This window comes from Bubalus bubalis, chromosome 13, assembly GCF_019923935.1.
Source record: "Bubalus bubalis isolate 160015118507 breed Murrah chromosome 13, NDDB_SH_1, whole genome shotgun sequence".
Taxonomy (NCBI): Eukaryota; Metazoa; Chordata; class Mammalia; order Artiodactyla; family Bovidae; genus Bubalus; species Bubalus bubalis.
In genome coordinates, this window is record NC_059169.1 from 51997467 (window position 1) to 52014513 (window position 17047).

At 38.8% G+C, this 17047-nt stretch overlaps 1 pseudogene; it reads left to right on the forward strand.

Annotated features, from left to right (window-relative positions):
• Positions 1-2957: 2957 nt before the first annotated feature.
• Positions 2958-16784, forward strand: LOC102416093 (annotated as a pseudogene).
• The last annotated feature ends 263 nt before the right edge of the window (positions 16785-17047 follow it).

The following is a 17047-nucleotide window of genomic DNA, read 5'->3' on the forward strand; positions in this document are numbered from 1 at the left end:
GGCTTCCCCTCGGTCTGTGGAGCAGATTAGCAGATCATCTACATATTACAATATTTTCTCACTTGGACCCAGGTTCAGGTCCAGGAGATCCCAGCTCAGAGCCTGTCTTCACAAGTGAGGGCTGTCTAAATCCCTGAGGTAATGTCATCCAAGGTAATTATTGGTGGTTCTCTTCTGGAGCCTTCAGTAAAAATCAAAAGTGTGCTGGGATTCCTTGGCCAGTGGCATGCCCCCCCCAGAAAAAAAAGTGTCCTTAAGGTCCAGAACTCTAAGACTTGGTTGCGATTTCACCCAAATCGCATAACATGGATTTGGGAACCATCAGATGGAGGGGGATTACGGACTCATTTATGATCCGGAGGTCTTGAACCATTCACCAGGTCCCATCCTTTTCCTTTACAGAGAGTATTGGGGTGCTACATAGCAAACTAGTGGTGACCTATAGCCTGCAGGCAAAGAATCTGTCTATCATAGGTTGTCTTTCCTTAGCCTCTCTTTTGAGGGAATATTGTTTCCAGTTAGGGAAGTGAGTGGGATCCCAGAGAGTTATAACAAATGGTTCGGCTTGGTGTGCTCATCCTAGAGTTCCCTAGTCTCATACCTGGGGGTTAGCTCTGTCCTCCCATGGTCTCTGATCCCTTTTTGTTGGAGGTGCTGTTGTGGCTCCTCTTCTCTAGTTGGGGGTTGTAGATCTTGGGGTGGGAGGGTAGGTTAAAAAGTTCCCCATCATAAGAGTGGTTCCCAGTTTGGCAATTATGTCTCTTCCCAATAGAGGAGATACTCAGGAACCACTGGAAACTGATGGGAAAATATCTGACCATCCTAGCAACAGAGAAGTACCTAGATGAATTGTTTTGTAACTGTTTTTCCTGTGGCATCCCAAATGGTAAACGTTTGGGGGGGAAAGTCTCCAGACTAGGAGGTCAAGACAGAGTAGGCAGCCACAGTGTCCATCAAAAACTTTTGTACCTATCTGCCACATCCAGTTGCACTCTTGGCTCCAGCCCCATGATGGCATAGTGGTTTTCTGGTGTGGGATGCTTCAATCCTGCTGGACCATCATAGGGGAGGGCTTGGCACTTGACCTCAGGACTTTAGAGCCCCAAGGGCAGAGTGCCACCCAATGCCCCTATTGGTGGCATTTGTGAAAGGCCATTTTAGGTGTGCCACAATTCAGACATTCCTTAGCACAATGCTCTGCCAGTCTACAGATTAGACATTTGTCTCATGTCTTGTCTTTCAAGGACTCAGGAATGGCTACTGGGTGCTCCTGGGCATGCCCTGTCTCCTTCCTTCTTTCTCTTTCTTGGGCCTTGACCTCCTTCTCCTGTTCTCTGTTATAAACGGTATAGATAGTCATCTGGACTATTTCATCCAGGGAGACCATCAGATCTTGTAATTTCTGCAGCTTTATTTTTATATCTGAAGCACATTGGGACCGAAATTTGTCCCAATATCACTTGTCCCTCATAAGAGTCTAAGTCAAGCTTGGTGAAATTTTGGAGACTATTTTAATATTTCTAAAGAGGAGATGGGGTTTTGTTTGGCTCCTAAGTTACTGCTGAGACTCAAGCATAGCTAATCACTTTCTGTTGAGCTCCTTGTAATCCTGCCTTTCTTTATGCAGATTAGAAAATGGTCTCTCTCCCAAATCTGATCTCATTATAATTCCAATTGGGATCCAACGAGGGTACTTATATTTCCCCCAGCTGATATGTAGCATATTTTGGGGGGCTCTCTTATGATCCTAGCATTCTTGGGGTCAGATAAGGTTTGATTAAATATGACCATGACATTTTTTTTTTTTCATTTTATGTCAAAAGCCAAGGTGAAATGTATCTATATATATTTACCCTGGTCACCCTTGTAACTTTCCAAATCCTGTTTTAGTTGCCTTAGTTCTGGGAGGGAGAAGGGTTTATGGATCCAAGTTGGCCCAAATTCCTCTCCAGTTTTAACTAAAGGACATGCTGGAACCAACGAAGGGGGAGCTCAAGGGTACGGGGGTAATTCTGGATATATCAATGGAGTACACTAGGTGGTTTTTGATCTGCGAGAGGCAAACCTTCTAGGGGGTCTTCTTTTTCTTGGTAGCCTGAACCTAACATCTAGAAGGTTCACACTGGAGGCATACATTAATTCTGCACTTGAGGCAGAATACCTTCAGGTCTTTTAATTAAAGAACATTTGAAAATAGGGAATCTCCTCCCATTTCCCCTCTCTCTTACAGAACAGAGCTAACTGTAGGACAGTATTGTAATTTAAACTTCCATTTTTGGGTGAGTGTTCCCCATCCTGCAGAGGATTTTGTGGCCATGCAGAGTTACAAAAGAATCTTAAAAACTTTTGCCTCATAGTCTGAGGGTCGAAAAGATCCCAGTTACTAAGCATACATCTTAAGGTCATCTGTTGATAAGTGGATTGGTTGTTTCCCATCTAAAAAGATAGCCAAGATAGCAGAAAAAAATCTTCTTAGCCCCAGAATGGATTCCAGGGTGAACCTTCCCTGACACAAATTAAGGTTTGCAGCCTAAGAGTTGGGCATCTCCAGATGCAGATGGTGCAGATCCCAAGGCAACTAAAAAGACTCCTGGGATCCCTGACTAAAGCTGGGCATCCCTGGAGTCTCTACCATGGTCAATATCTGGTAAATCTGAATGAGAGGCCTTCACAACCATATACAATGACTGAGAGTTGGTCTTCCCCAGGTCAGTGAAGGTGCCCATTTTGGTTGCAAACTGAAAGCTGGTGTCCCAGGTCAGAATGATGCTGGACTCAAGACAGCCCAAGCTTCTTAAGGCCTCTTTGTCAGAGTACAGTGTTCTCCATCCATTAGTGGTGATGAGTCTGTAATTGGGTAAGAATCAGGGCCATCCAGCCATAGTGGGAATAAATGCCATGGTGTAGAGCCACTCAAGACAGCATCTATAAACTGGGAAGTCCATCTTTACTATATCATGGGGATCCCAAAACCCGACATAGTAGCAGGACAGGTATTTTCAATAGTGGGATTATACCATTTATGCTGTTGTTCAATCACCAAGTCATGCACAACTCTTCATGGCCCCATGGACTGCAACAGACCAGGATTTCCTGTCCCTCACCATCTTCCAGAGTTTGCCCAAGTTCATATTCATTAAATCCCATTTATGAGTCCACTCTAATTGATAACAGAAATAGTGATAGAAAAACAAATTTGTTGACTCATTTAAAGGCCTGAGAACTGCCTCCACCTGGTTAAAGAGTCCTTGTCTGCAAAGGGTGCATGTCCAAGTCCACGACAGGCTTGTCAGTAGGATTCTCAGAGACCAGGGGGAAAGGATTTACTCAAAAGGAATATGGGAAGTGCTCTGGAGGCTCAAAGTATTGGGGAGACATTTTGGTCTAGGGGAAATTTCCCCAGGTGTAAGAGATATACCTGTAAAACTTGGACCTAAATGGTACATAGGCAGAATTCCCAAAGTGATGAGGGCTGCTCGGATGAGCAGAATTGCCCCCTCAGAGAGGCTATCAATAGGTGAATTTCTAGGATTGTTTGTGTGCTTGTGGGTCATTTGGATTTGCAGCATGGCATACATTGTGCTCTCAAGTGTCTTAAGAGATATGGGAGGTGGAGGACCGAGGTTTTTGACCTGTTAGGCACAATAGAGACCCTGCAGCCTGGGAGAATTTTCTGAGATGAAGTTCCTGGGGGCCACCTGTCCAGCTGACCTCCAAAGAAACCACAAAAGCAACATGCATTTCCATAGGCCTCCTGGAATATACAGGTCTTTAGGAAAATACTGTCCAACTTCCCCAAATCACTTGCAAACATAGCATAGAGGGAAGAAGAAGCAGGAGGAGCAGGGGACCAAGACATGCTGAGCAGAAAGTCAAACCAGATAGGAAAAAGAAACTAAGAACTCCAACTTGTAGTCCTATGCAGAAGGTGGAGGCCAAGAGGAAGTGGTCTCAGTGTTTTGCTTAAACCAATATGTGCCTCAGCTGCATGGAAGTTGCCTTGCTGGGGTAGACTTTAAGTGTTTGGTACATTCCATGCCCCCCTTTTCCTGTCACAGGAATCTTTCAACAGTATTCAACTTAAGTGCTGTTTAATGCATGATCCATTCCTGTACAATTTCAATTGCCCTAATCATCAGTTTAAAGAAGAAACAGAAAAAAGAAAACGAGAACCCTCATCTATTTGGGCAGTAGCTACTGGGGCCTTGAGAACACATCAGAGAGTAACCCTGGCTAGAGTTCCTCAATCATTCCCACTGCCACTCATGTATTTGCAGAAGCTTCAAGGAGACAAGAGATGAAAACCTGTGGTGGAGGCATTAGAGGCAGAAACCTTCCCAATGTATTACACAGGGTAGATAGATGGGCGGTGGGGCGGGGGGCAGGGGCTGTGGAGAAGAAGGAGGAAAGGAGGTTAAGGTCCTTCAAGCCATAGGGGTGAAGACCCTTACCTTCGCTGATGCAAGCTAGGTGATTTTAGTCGCTGCACCAAGATGTCAAGTTGGCTCTTCTTCTTTGGTTCTGCCTCATCTTAGCAAAGAATTGAAATGACAGGCCAGTTGTTACAGCTCAAGCAGGCAAGATTCATTGGGCAAGGAGCAAACAGTACATCATCAAGGTGTGAGAGCAGATGAGCCTAAGCAGGCGGACCCTGTCCCAATTTGGCTTCCCTCTTCTATATCCCTTGTTTCCTCCTTTGAGCAGGTTCCTGGGACCTGATTGGTTATGCCCTATGAAAATAGGGGATTGCACTATCCCAGGGGTCTGATTGGTTTATGCCCTATGCAAATAAAGGATTGTATCAGCATTTGCTTCATTGGTTACAGCCAGAACCAATCAGGGAAGGGAGTGTGTTTTCACTCTAAAGTTTCTCAGTCTGGTCTGTGGCTTCCCCTCTTTTTTTGTCACCAGTTCTTCTGACTGTCGTCTTGTACCCTGTTTCCCCATTCTAACTGCTTAACAAAAGGGTCATACACATTATCAATTCAGATTTAACCTAATTATTCAAGGATTTTTCCAATATCTACAAATCAGTCAATGTGATATACCATATCAACAAGTTGAAAAATAAAAACAGTAAGATCTCAATATGGGCAGAAAAAGCTGTTGACAAAATTCAGCACTCATATATGATAAAAACTCTCCAGAATGTGGGCAAAGAAATAACATCTTAACATGATAAAGGTAATAGATGACCTAAATCATACAAAAATGAAAGCATCTCCTCTAAGATCAGGAACAAGACAAGGATGCCCAATCTCTCCCCTTTCATTCAACATAGTTTTGGAAGTCCTAGCTATGGCAATCAGAGAAGAAAAAGAAATGAAATTATTAATAATCCAAGTTGGAAAAGAAGTAAAACTGTCACTGCTTGCAGATGACATGATACTATACATAGAAATTTCAAATGATGCCACCAGAAAAATACTAGTGCTCATCAATCAATTTGGTAAAGTTTCAGGATACAAAATTCATACACAGAAATCTATTGCATTCTATATGCTAACAACATAAGATCAGAAAGAGAAATTGTAGAAACAACCCCATTTGCCATCACATCAAAAGAAAAAGGTATCTAGGAATAAATCTACCCAAGGAGACAAAAGACTTGTAGTCCCACTACTGGGCATTCAGAGAAAAACATGATTCAAATCAACATATGCACCACATTGCTTATTGCATCACAGTTTATGATAGCCATAATGTGGAAGCAACATAGTATCCATCAACAGGTGAATGAATGAAGACATGGTACATATACATATCAGATCAGATCAGATCAGTCGCTCAGTCATGTCCGACTTTTTGCAACCCCATGAATCGCAGCATGCCAGGCCTCCCTCTCCATTACCAACTCCCGGAGTTCACTCCGACTCACGTCCATTGAGTCAGTGATGCCATCCAGCCATCTCATCCTCTGTCGTCCCCTTCTCCTCCTGCCCCCAATCCCTCCCAGCATCAGAGTCTTTTCCAATGAGTCAACTCTTCGCATGAGGTGGCCAAAGTACTGGAGTTTCAGCTTTAAATCATTCCTTCCAAAGAAATCCCAGGGCTGATCTCCTTCAGAATGGACTGGTTGGATCTCCTTGCAGTCCAAGGGACTCTCAAGAGTCTTCTCCAACACCACAGTTCAAAAGCACCAATTCTTCGGCACTCAGCCTTCTTCACAGTCCAACTCTCACATCCATACATGACCACAGGAAAAACCATAGCCTTGACTAGAAGAACCTTTGTTGGCAAAGTAATGTCTCTGCTTTTGAATATGTTATCTAGGTTGGTCATAACTATCCTTCCAAGGGGGAAGTGTCTTTTAATTTCACGGCTGCAGTCACCATCTGCAGTGATTTTGAAGCCTCCAAAAATAAAGTCTGACACTGTTTCCACTGTTTCCCCATCTGTTTCCCATGAAGTGATGGGACCAGATGCCATGATTTTTGTTTTCTCAAGGTTGAGCTTTAAGCCAACTTTTTCACTCTCCTCTTGCACTTTCAGCAAGAGGCTATTTAGTTCCTCTTCACTTTCTGCCATAAGGGTGGTGTCATCTGCATATCTGAGGTTATTGATATTTCTCCCGGCAATCTTGATTCCAGCTTGTGTTTCTTCCAGTCCAGAGTTTCTCATGATGTACTCTGCATAGAAGTTAAATAAACAGAGTGACAATATACAGCCTTGACGAACTACTTTTCCTATTTGGAACCAGTCTGTTGTTCCATGTCCAGTTCTAACTGTTGCTTCCTGACCTGCGCACAAATTTCTCAAGAGGCAGATCAGGTGGTCTGGTATTCCCATCTCTTTCAGAATTTTCCAGTTTAATGTGATCCACACAGTCAAAGGCTTTGGCATGGTCAATAAAGCAGAAATAGATGCTTTTCTGGAACTCTCTTGCTTTTTCCATGATCCAGCAGATGTTGGCAATTTGATCGCTGGTTCCTCTGCCTTTTCTAAAACCAGCTTGAACATCAGGAAGTTCACGGTTCACATATTGCTGAAGACTGACTTGGAGAATTTTGAGCATTACTTTACTAGCATGTGAGATGAGTGCAATTGTGCGGTAGTTTGAGCATTCTTTGACATTGCCTTTCTTTGGGATTGGAATGAAAACTGACCTTTTCCAGTCCTGTGGCCACTGCTGACTCTTCCAAATCTGCTGGCATATTGAGTGCAGCACTTTCACAGCATCATCTTTCAGGATTTGGAATAGCTCAACTGGAATTCCATCACCTCCACTAGCTTTGTTTGTAGTGATGCTTTCTAAGGCCCATTTGACTTCACATTCCAGGATGTCTAGCTCTAGATGAGTGATCACACCATGATGATTATCTGGGTCGTGAAGCTCTTTTTTGTACAGTTCTTCTGTGTATTCTTGCCATCTTTTCTTAATATCTTCTGCTTCTCTTAGGTCCATACCATTTCTGTCCATTATCGAGCCCATCTTTGCATGAAATGTTCCTTTGGTATCTCTGATTTTCTTGGAGAGATCTCTAGTCTTTCCCATTCTGTTGTTTTCCTCTATTTCTTTGTATTTATCGCTGAGGACGGCTTTCTTATCTCTTCTCGCTATTCTTTGGAACTCTGCATTCATATGCTTATATCTTTCTTTTTCTCCTTTGCTTTTCGCTTCTCTTCTTTTCACAGCTATTTGTAAGTCCTCCCCAGACAGCCATTTTGCTTTTTTGCATTTCTCTTCCATGGGGATGGTCTTGATCCCTGTCTGCTGTACAATGTCACAAACCTCATTCCATAGTTCATCAGGCACTCTATCAGATTTAGGCCCTAAATCTATTTCTCACTTCCACTGTATAATCATAAGGGATTGGATTTAGGTCATACCTAAATGGTCTAGTTGTTTTCCCTACTTTCTTCAATTTAAGTCTGAATTTGGCAATAAGGAGTTCATGGTCTGAGCCACAGTCAGCTCCTGGTCTTGTTTTTGCTGACTGTATAGACTTCTCCATCTTTGGCTGCAAAGAATATAATCAATCTGATTTCGGTGTTGACCATCTGGTGATGTCCATGTACAGAGTCTTTTCTTATGTTGTTGAAAGAGGGTGTTTGTTATGACCAGTGCATTTTCTAGAACATATATATAATTGAATATTACTCAGTCTTTAAAAAGAATATGTGTATGTGTGTTGTGTGTGTGTGTGTGTGTGTGTGTGTGTGAAGTCACTTCAGCCATGTGGAACTTTTTGTGACCCTATGGACCGTAGTCTCCCAAACTCTTCTATCCATGGGATTCTCTAGGCAAGAGTACTGAAGTAGGTTGTCATGCCTTCCTCCAGGGGATCTCCCCAACCCAGGGATGGAACTCACATCTCTTATGTCTTTTGCATTGTTGGTGGGTTCTTTACCACTAGCACCACAAAAATGAAATGATAATTGCAGCAGCATGGTTAGAACTGAAGATTATCATACTAAGTGAAGTAAATCCAATAGAGAAAGACAAATATCACATAGTATCACTTATATGCAGGATTTAAAAACAAATGATACAAATAAACTTATTTACAAAATACAAAGAGACTCACAGATTTATGAAAGGAACTTATGGTTAGCAGGGAGAAAGACAGGGGGAGGGATAGGTTGAGTGTTTGGGACTGACATGTACACACCACTATGCTGCTGCTGCTGCTGCTAAATCGCTTCAGTCATGTCCGACTCTGTGCTACCCCATAGATGGAAGCCCACCAGGCTCTCCCGTCCCTGGGATTCTCCAGGCACAGAACACTGGAGTGGGTTGCCATTTCCTTCTCCAATGCATGAAAGTGAAAAGTGAAAGTGAAGTTCGCTCAGTCGTGTCCAAGTCTTAGAGACCCCATGGACTGCAGCTTCCCAGGCTCCTCCGTCTATGGGATTTTCTAGGCAAGAGTACTGGAGTGGGTTGCCGTTGCCTTTTCCACACACCATCATATTTAAAATAAATATCCAACAAGGACCTACTGTGTAGTACAAGGAATGCTGCTCCCTATTCTGTAATAACCTGAGAAAAGAATTTGAAAAAAATGATAAGTACGTGTGTATTTATAATTGAATCACTTTGCTTTACATCTGAAACTAACACAGCATTGTTAATTAACTATGCTCCAGTAGAAAATAAATTTTTAATGAATAGACGTATTAGAGTTGTATAGGTTGTGTAATTTAACATTGCATTTTGTAAACATAATGGTGCATTGACTAGTCAAACTTTCTATGTTTATTGCTCACTTTCAGAAATCCTAGAAAATTGTATAGACTTAAGCTTTTCCAACAGTGTTTAATGTCTAAACTATGAATAAGACAGTGAATTTATTCAGAACTAACTGATTACGGTAGGATTTTGGTTAAAATTCCATTCTATAAATATACATACATGTCAAATATTTTACTCATCTCCTATTTGTTAGGAAATTTTCTCTTTTTAAAAATTACACATGATTATCTATAATGCATAATGTCTAAGTTTTTCTTCTTACACAACACATGAAGATGTTGACATTAGAGCTGATCTAAGAATAAGGCAGGGACAATTACTCAAAGATGAGTGTGTGAGTTTATAATTTATTAATTCAATTATCATGTGAATTGCATCATTATATCTCTTTACAAACTATCAGTTCTTTTTAAATATTTTTATTATATTTGTGATTTTCTGAAATTTTAAGATTATTCTACTAGAGAAAAAAAAAAAAAAGAATCTTTTATTTTCTGTGCCACATCAAGCCCACCAAAAGAACAGATAAGTCACATTTGTATTCTTTTTATTCCTTAGCTTTTTTTTCTACACATAAAAAACAGCCTTCAATAATATATGTCAATTTAATATCATAATGTATAAAATAATATAATTCATAAATAGCATAGAGCAGTATGTAACCTTTCTCAGGATATAGATAAAATTGCAACAGTGCAATTAGAAAGCATATGGGGTAAAAATAAAATGTTAGACTGTGGCAATTGGTTTACCTACTCATAGTTGAATGATATCAATACATCTGCATACCTATTGTATTTCTGAGTGGAACTTCAGTACACTGAATAGGAAGTTCTGATATGAGATATGGTTAAGGTTGGCTTTACCAATGTAATCTTGTATTTCTTTCAAGTAGTAATTTATTTTTCGGCTGCTATACTAGATTACAAATAAAAACTGTGCATCCCTATTTTAATATGTATAGAATTAAATGAAGATCTTACTAAAATATAAAATCTGATTCAGTGGATCTGGGGCCCAAGATTCTGCATATCCAACAAGTTCATAGGTGATACTGCTACTCCTACTGATGCTCCTGCTGCTCTGGAAGCCCTGTTTGTTCCCCAAGGAATTAAAGCATTTTACCAGTGTATTTTGAAGTTATAAAACTACTTTATATTAGAATTAACTAATTAAGAGTGTGAAATATGAATAAACATGAAAATATAAACCTAATAGCTTAAAAATTCCTATATCATTACAAAATTTTGTGAATTAATAAATTTCTGTAGTAAATATACAATGGTAATATGTTTTCCTTCAAAGGAAAACAAAACAAAACAAACAAACAAACAAAAAACAAATATCTCCTAAGCTTTACTAAGTTGAAAAATCATCAGAGAATAGTTATGATTAGGTACACTACTTTCATGTGACTTCATCACTGTGGTAGATGTTGATAAGCCATTTTTAAATGAATAGTCACAGAGGATTAATTTCTTAGAAATAAGAGGACTTTAGATACTGATATATTTGATCAAGAGGAAGTTAAATGGTAGAGAAGTTTAATGATTTAACCTAATTACACAGCAAAGCCAGAGTTTCAATGTAAATTTATTGACTAGTCAGATAATGTTCTTTTCTTTCTTTCTTTCTTTTTCTTTCTTTTTTTTTTTTTTTTGTATGGCAGGACACAAGTAAAACATGAGAAGCCCAGCCTGGTACTGTCAACTAATTTTCCAAATAGTAATTCTTCCTCTGACCTAGAAATAAACTGAGACAACACATGAACCCATTAAGAAAGCTTCTCTGTATAAAAATATGTAGGGAAAGTCAGCTGAGAATACATGATCAGTAGTGGAAGCACAGTTAAAGTAACATATTCACAAGAGTTGGCTGTGTGTGAATGTCCAGAATACAACTTTTTCCAAAGAAGAAAAGCAAAAACTCAAATCATGATCAGTGATTAAATTTGAGAGTGGAGGTATTTCTCTTGAAGAAAAGGATTTATCTTTTATGAAAATAACCATCTGCCTTGCTAGAATTTTTGCTAAATAAACAATATTCTGAATATTTATTTAATTTTTGAGGTGCACAAATGCTGGAAAGGAGAATCTTAATGGGTAATTAGTAGTGTTGATCAAGAGCTGACTAATATAATTACTGAACACTCCAGAATAGTCTCTTGACCTAGAAAGCTCTGGGTCGGTTATTAGAATATTTTAATCTGTTTTGTGGCAGAAAGCGAGGAGGAACTGAAGAGCCTCCTGATGAAGGTGAAAGAAGAGAATAAAAAAGCTGGCTTAAAACTCAACATTCAAAAGACTAGGATCATGGCATCAGGTTGCATCACGTCATGGCAAATAGATGGGGAAACAATAGAAACAGTGACAGACTTTATTTTCTTGGGCTCTAAAATCACTGCAGATAGTAACTTCAGCCATGAAATTAAAAGTCTCTTGCTCCTTGGATGAAAAGCTATGACAAACCTAGACAACTTATTAAAAACCAGACATTACTTTGCCAACAAAGGTCTGTACATTCAAAGCTATGGCTTTTCCAGTAGTCAAGTATGGACGTGAGAGTTGGACCATAAAGAATGCAGAGCACCAAGTTGATGCTTTTGAACTGTGGTGCTGGAGAAGATTATTGAGAGTCCCTTGGACTGCAAGATCAAATCAGTGAATTCTAAAAGAAAGCAACACTGAGTATGCATTTGAAGGACTGTTGCTGAAGCTCCAATTCTTTGGCCACCTGATATGAAGAGCCAACTCACTGGAAAAGACCCTGATGCTGGGAAAGATTGAAGGCAGGAGGAGAAGGGGATGACAGAGAATGAGATGGTTGGATGACATGATCGACTGAACGGACATGAGTTTGAGCAAGCTCCAGAAGATGTTGAAATACAGGGAGGTCTGGCTTGCTGCAGTCCATGAGGTCACAAAGAGTTGAACACGACTAAGCAACTGAACAACAACAAATCTGTTTTATATTCTTTTATCATAGGCTTACTTAACTTTCATATTTTCACCCATAGAACCATCTTTTAAATTGTATAAATGTATAATTGTAATTTAAATTAATTTTCTGAGAAAGTATTTTAAAAAAGCAAATTTCTAATCTAGAAATGAAAGGACACTGTGTGAGATATTTGAGGTGAGTGCAATGTTATAACTATCAACTCATTACATTTCTGTACTGTTAATATTTAAATATATATTTTATAATATTAAAATATATGTGAAACAGATTGTTGACCTTCCTAAATCATGCTCATTGTCATAGTGTAATAATGTATGTGTGCTTGATTGATTTATTTTAGACTTTAGCTTCTCAACCTAACTGAATTTTGGAAACAATTTTAACATAAAAATTGTAAGAAAACACTATGAAAAATGAAGGTTAAAATCAGAGAATTTATTAGTAATCTCTTGGTCAGATATAGCATGCCTGCCCCAGCTGGGACAGAGCAGGTATTTTAGTTATACACTGTTCCAATATTGCTTTTGGTGTACCCTGTCCAAGTACAAGATTTAAAAAATTCTACTGTCAGTACAAGATTGAAAAAAAAAAAAAATCACCAGCTCATTTCTAGCCTGTAACATAGAATAAAAAACATAAATCTTGTGCTTGAGATTGGGATAGAAGCACAACTAATGCAGGACTCTGATAGACTCAAGCATCATAGTGTAGATATAAACTTAGAGGGTTAGATGATTGCAACCAGGTGAGACAGCTCTTAGAAAACAGTGCTGGGGGGAAAATCAGAGGTTATCTATGAGGCCGTGTTTGTAGATTTATATAATGGTCAACTTTACTACATCAAATGGTTCTCTTCCATGTCTAAAAAGTCATCATGCTCAGCTTAAATCTCTCCTTTTACATTGCCAAGTGAGTACAGGGGATATGACCTCACAAGCAAAACTGAAAATTTAAGGAATTCAACTGATATATAAACACATTAAAAATGAAAGAATCTGTGGAGTCTTAACTAGTATTAATTCACCAAATGAAATAAAAATTTGTAATCAAGGTGCCAAATACACTCAAAGAGATATGAGCAGATATGGGAAACATAAAATAGGAACAAGAAGTTGTAAGGAAAATCATGTTGAAATATTGAGTATGAAAAATGCAATAAGTGAGACAAAAACTGGCACCTTGAAGATTTAAGGAACATATTAGACACAAAGAGGTAAACAGTATTAAAAGATATATTAGAAATGTAGAGTTAGAAACATCAGAATCCGTCTGAATCTTAGAAAAAGAAAAAAAAGTTGGAAAATATTTAAAGTCACAATGCCAGAATTTAACAGAATTAGGGGAAATGTAAGATTTTATATTGAAAATTCTTGTTAAGTACAAGTCAAATTAGATAAGAAAAAGATACACGTGTTATAAATACGGAGGAATTTAAGAACATGAAACACAAATAGTTTAAAAGTCTGACAGAGAAATAATTTCCCTACAAATATACAAGAAAGGAACTCATATCAGAACAATGACATTGAATGAAAATAAATACATATACTAATAGTTTCTAATTGTTAACAAAAAAAAATTATTGTAATCTATGTCCATTTAATCTATTATACAAATGTGATGGGGAAAAGGAGGAGGGAAACCTTTTTAAGTAACAGTGTCAATAGCAAAGCATTGATTTCATTTTTTTTTCTTGGTAAAAGTACCTTAACAAAAATATAAGTGAATCTCAGAAACTCTATGAGGTGTATACACATGCTGCTGCTGCTGCTGCTAAGTCGCTTCACTCGTGTCCAACTCTGTGCAACCCCATAGACGGCAGCCCACCAGGCTCCCCCATCCCTGGGATTCTCCAGGCAAGAACACTGGAGTGGGTTGACATTTCCTTCTCCAGTGCGTGAAAGTGAAAAGTGAAAGCGAAGTCGCTCAGTCGTGTCAGACTCTTCACGACCCCATGGACCACAGCCTACAAGGCTCTTCCAACCATGGGATTCTCCAGGCAAGAGTACTGGAGTGGGGTGCCATTGCCTTCTCCGTGTATACACATATGAGTGTTAAATTATTATGGATAAAGCAGAAATGTAAACATGCATTATAAGTAATGCAAATCTTATCTACTATTGATGAAGCAAAGAATAATTTGTATGGGTATAATTGGTTTGGGAATAAGGTCCTACATACATGATTTTGTTCCCCTTCAAATAATGTAGTATCTGAGAAGCCATTGTTGGAAGAAACGGAAATATCCAGAATCAGAGGAACTTTTGAGTAGCAATTTCAATAATCCTGAATTCAGTTAGTTTATAAGAGAATACTAAAGTAGGTCAGAGATCATAGGATGAAAATTCAAAGATAGAGAAATAAATATTTATTATTAGCTCAGTAAATTAATTCACCAAATGTTTACTGAGTTCTTGTTATTTTTAGTAAAGGAACCTGTGAAGTGTTAATGCATGTAACATTATGCTTCATGCTATGGGGAAAATAGTAAATTGAGATAGTGAAGGAAAGGCATCACACTATAGTGAAAATTTTACTTGACTTATATTTGTTAGAGAACAGGGAAAATAGGGCATTTTGAGAAATGAAAGCATATAAGGATGCAGAGCAAACATATAGAGACAAGAATTAGCTTTGTGTTAACCTCCTTTATTCACCTCTCTGAATAAATACATTAGTAGATAATTTAAATGCATATTTCTTAAATGTGAAAAATAAACACAGGCAGCTAATATCTATCAGTTCAGTTCAGGTCAGTTGCTCAGCCCTGTCTGACTCTTTGCGACCCCATGGACTGCATTATGTGAGGCTTCCCTGTCCATTACAAACTCCAGAAGATTCCTCAAATTGGTATCCATCGAGTCGGTGAAGATCATGGCATCTGGTCCCATAATTTCATGGCAAATATATGGGGAAACAATGGAAACAGTGACAGACTTTATTTGGGGTGTGGGGGCGGGGGGGCGAATCAGTCCTGAGTGTTCAATGGAAGGACTGATGCTGAAACTCCAATACTTTGGCCACCTGATGTGAAGAACTGACTCACTGGAAAAGACCCTGATGCTGGGAAAGATTGAAAGGAGGAGAAGGGGAAGACAGATGAGATGGTTGGATGTCATCACTGACTCTATGGACATGAGTTTGAGCAAGCTCCAGGAGTTGGTAATGGACAGGGAAGCCTAGTGAGCTGCAGTCCATGGGGTCGCAAAGAGTCAGAAATGACTGAGCAACTGAGCTGAACTGAATAATCCTAAAATGGCTTTTAACTGTTCATGTGAAAGAAGACTCACACATCTATCACCTTAAATCAAAATTTAGAAATGATTAAACTTATTGAGGAAGGCATGTCAAAAGATAGGCTGAAAGCTAGGTCTCTTGTGCCAAACAGCCAAGTTGCAATTGCAAAGGGAAAGTTCTTGAAAGAAATTAAGACTGCTACTTCAAAGAACATGCAAGTGAAAAGAGAATAAAACAGTCTTATTGCTGATTTGGAGAAATTAAGAGTGGTCCAGACAGAAGATCAAACCTGCTGCAACATTCCTTTAAGCCAAAACCTAATCTAAACCAAGGCCTTAATTCTCTTCAATTCTAGGAAGCCTGAGAGAAGTGAAGAGGCTGTAGAAGAAAAGCTTCAAGCTAGCAGAAATTGGTTCATGAAGCTTAGGGAAAAAACTCATCTCCATAACATAAAAGCACAAGGTGAAGCAGCAAGTACTGACCTAGAAGGTGCAGCAAGTTATCCAGAACATCTAGCTAAGGTAATTAATAAAGGTGGCTTCACTATACATTTCAAGGAAGGCAAAATAACATTTTATTGGCAGAATATGTCATCTGGTATGTTTATGGCTACAGAAGAGAAGTCAATGCCTGGCTTCAAAGTTTCAAAGGACAGACTGCCTCTCTTCTTAGGGGCTAATGCAGTTGATGACTTGAAGTTGAAGCCAGAGATCATTTACCATTTTTAAAATCCTAGGGCACCTAAGAACTTTGCTAAATATACTCTGCTTGTGTTTTATAGGTGAAACAACAAAGCCTGGATGATAACACTTTTGTTTACAACATGATACACTTAATATTTTAAGCCTATTGCTGAGATTTACTGCTCAGAAGGAAAGACTTTGTTCAAAATATTGTTATACTAGTCATTAACAATGCATCTGGTTACCTAATGGGCATATACAATGAGACGAATGTTGTTTCCATACCTGCTAACACAACATCCATTCTGCAACCCAGGGATCAAGGAGTAATTTCAACTTTCAAGTTTTATTATTAAAAAATACATTTCACAGATTCCATAAGACTGTTCTATACATCAGTGTCTCTTTTGCTGTCTCGTACACAGGGTTATCAGGATGGGGAACACATGTATACCTGTGGCGGATTCATTTTGATATTTGGCAAAACTAATACAATTATGTAAAGTTTAAAAATAAAATAAAATTGAAGAACAAAATAAATAAATAAATAAATAAATCTATCATGCCAAAAAAAAAAAAAAAATACATTTCATAAGGCTGTTGCAACCACAAATAGTGATTCTTCTGATGGATCAGGGCAAATTAAAGTGAAAACCTTCTGGAAAGAATTTGTCATTCTAGATGCTATCATGGACTTTTGCAATTTGTGAAAAGAGATAAAAAAAATTTTGAAAAGAGATCAAAATACCAACATTAACAAAAGTTTGAAAAAGTTTATTCTAACTCTCAAGGACTATATGGAGGGATTCAAGGCCTCGGGGGGGGGAGTTGATTATAGGTGTGGTAGAAATGGGCTTCCCAGGTGGTGCTAGTGGTAAAAAACCTACCTGCCAATGCAGAAGATGCAAGAGACATGGATTTGATCCCTGGGTTGGGAAGAGACCCTGGAGGACAGCATGACAACACATTACAT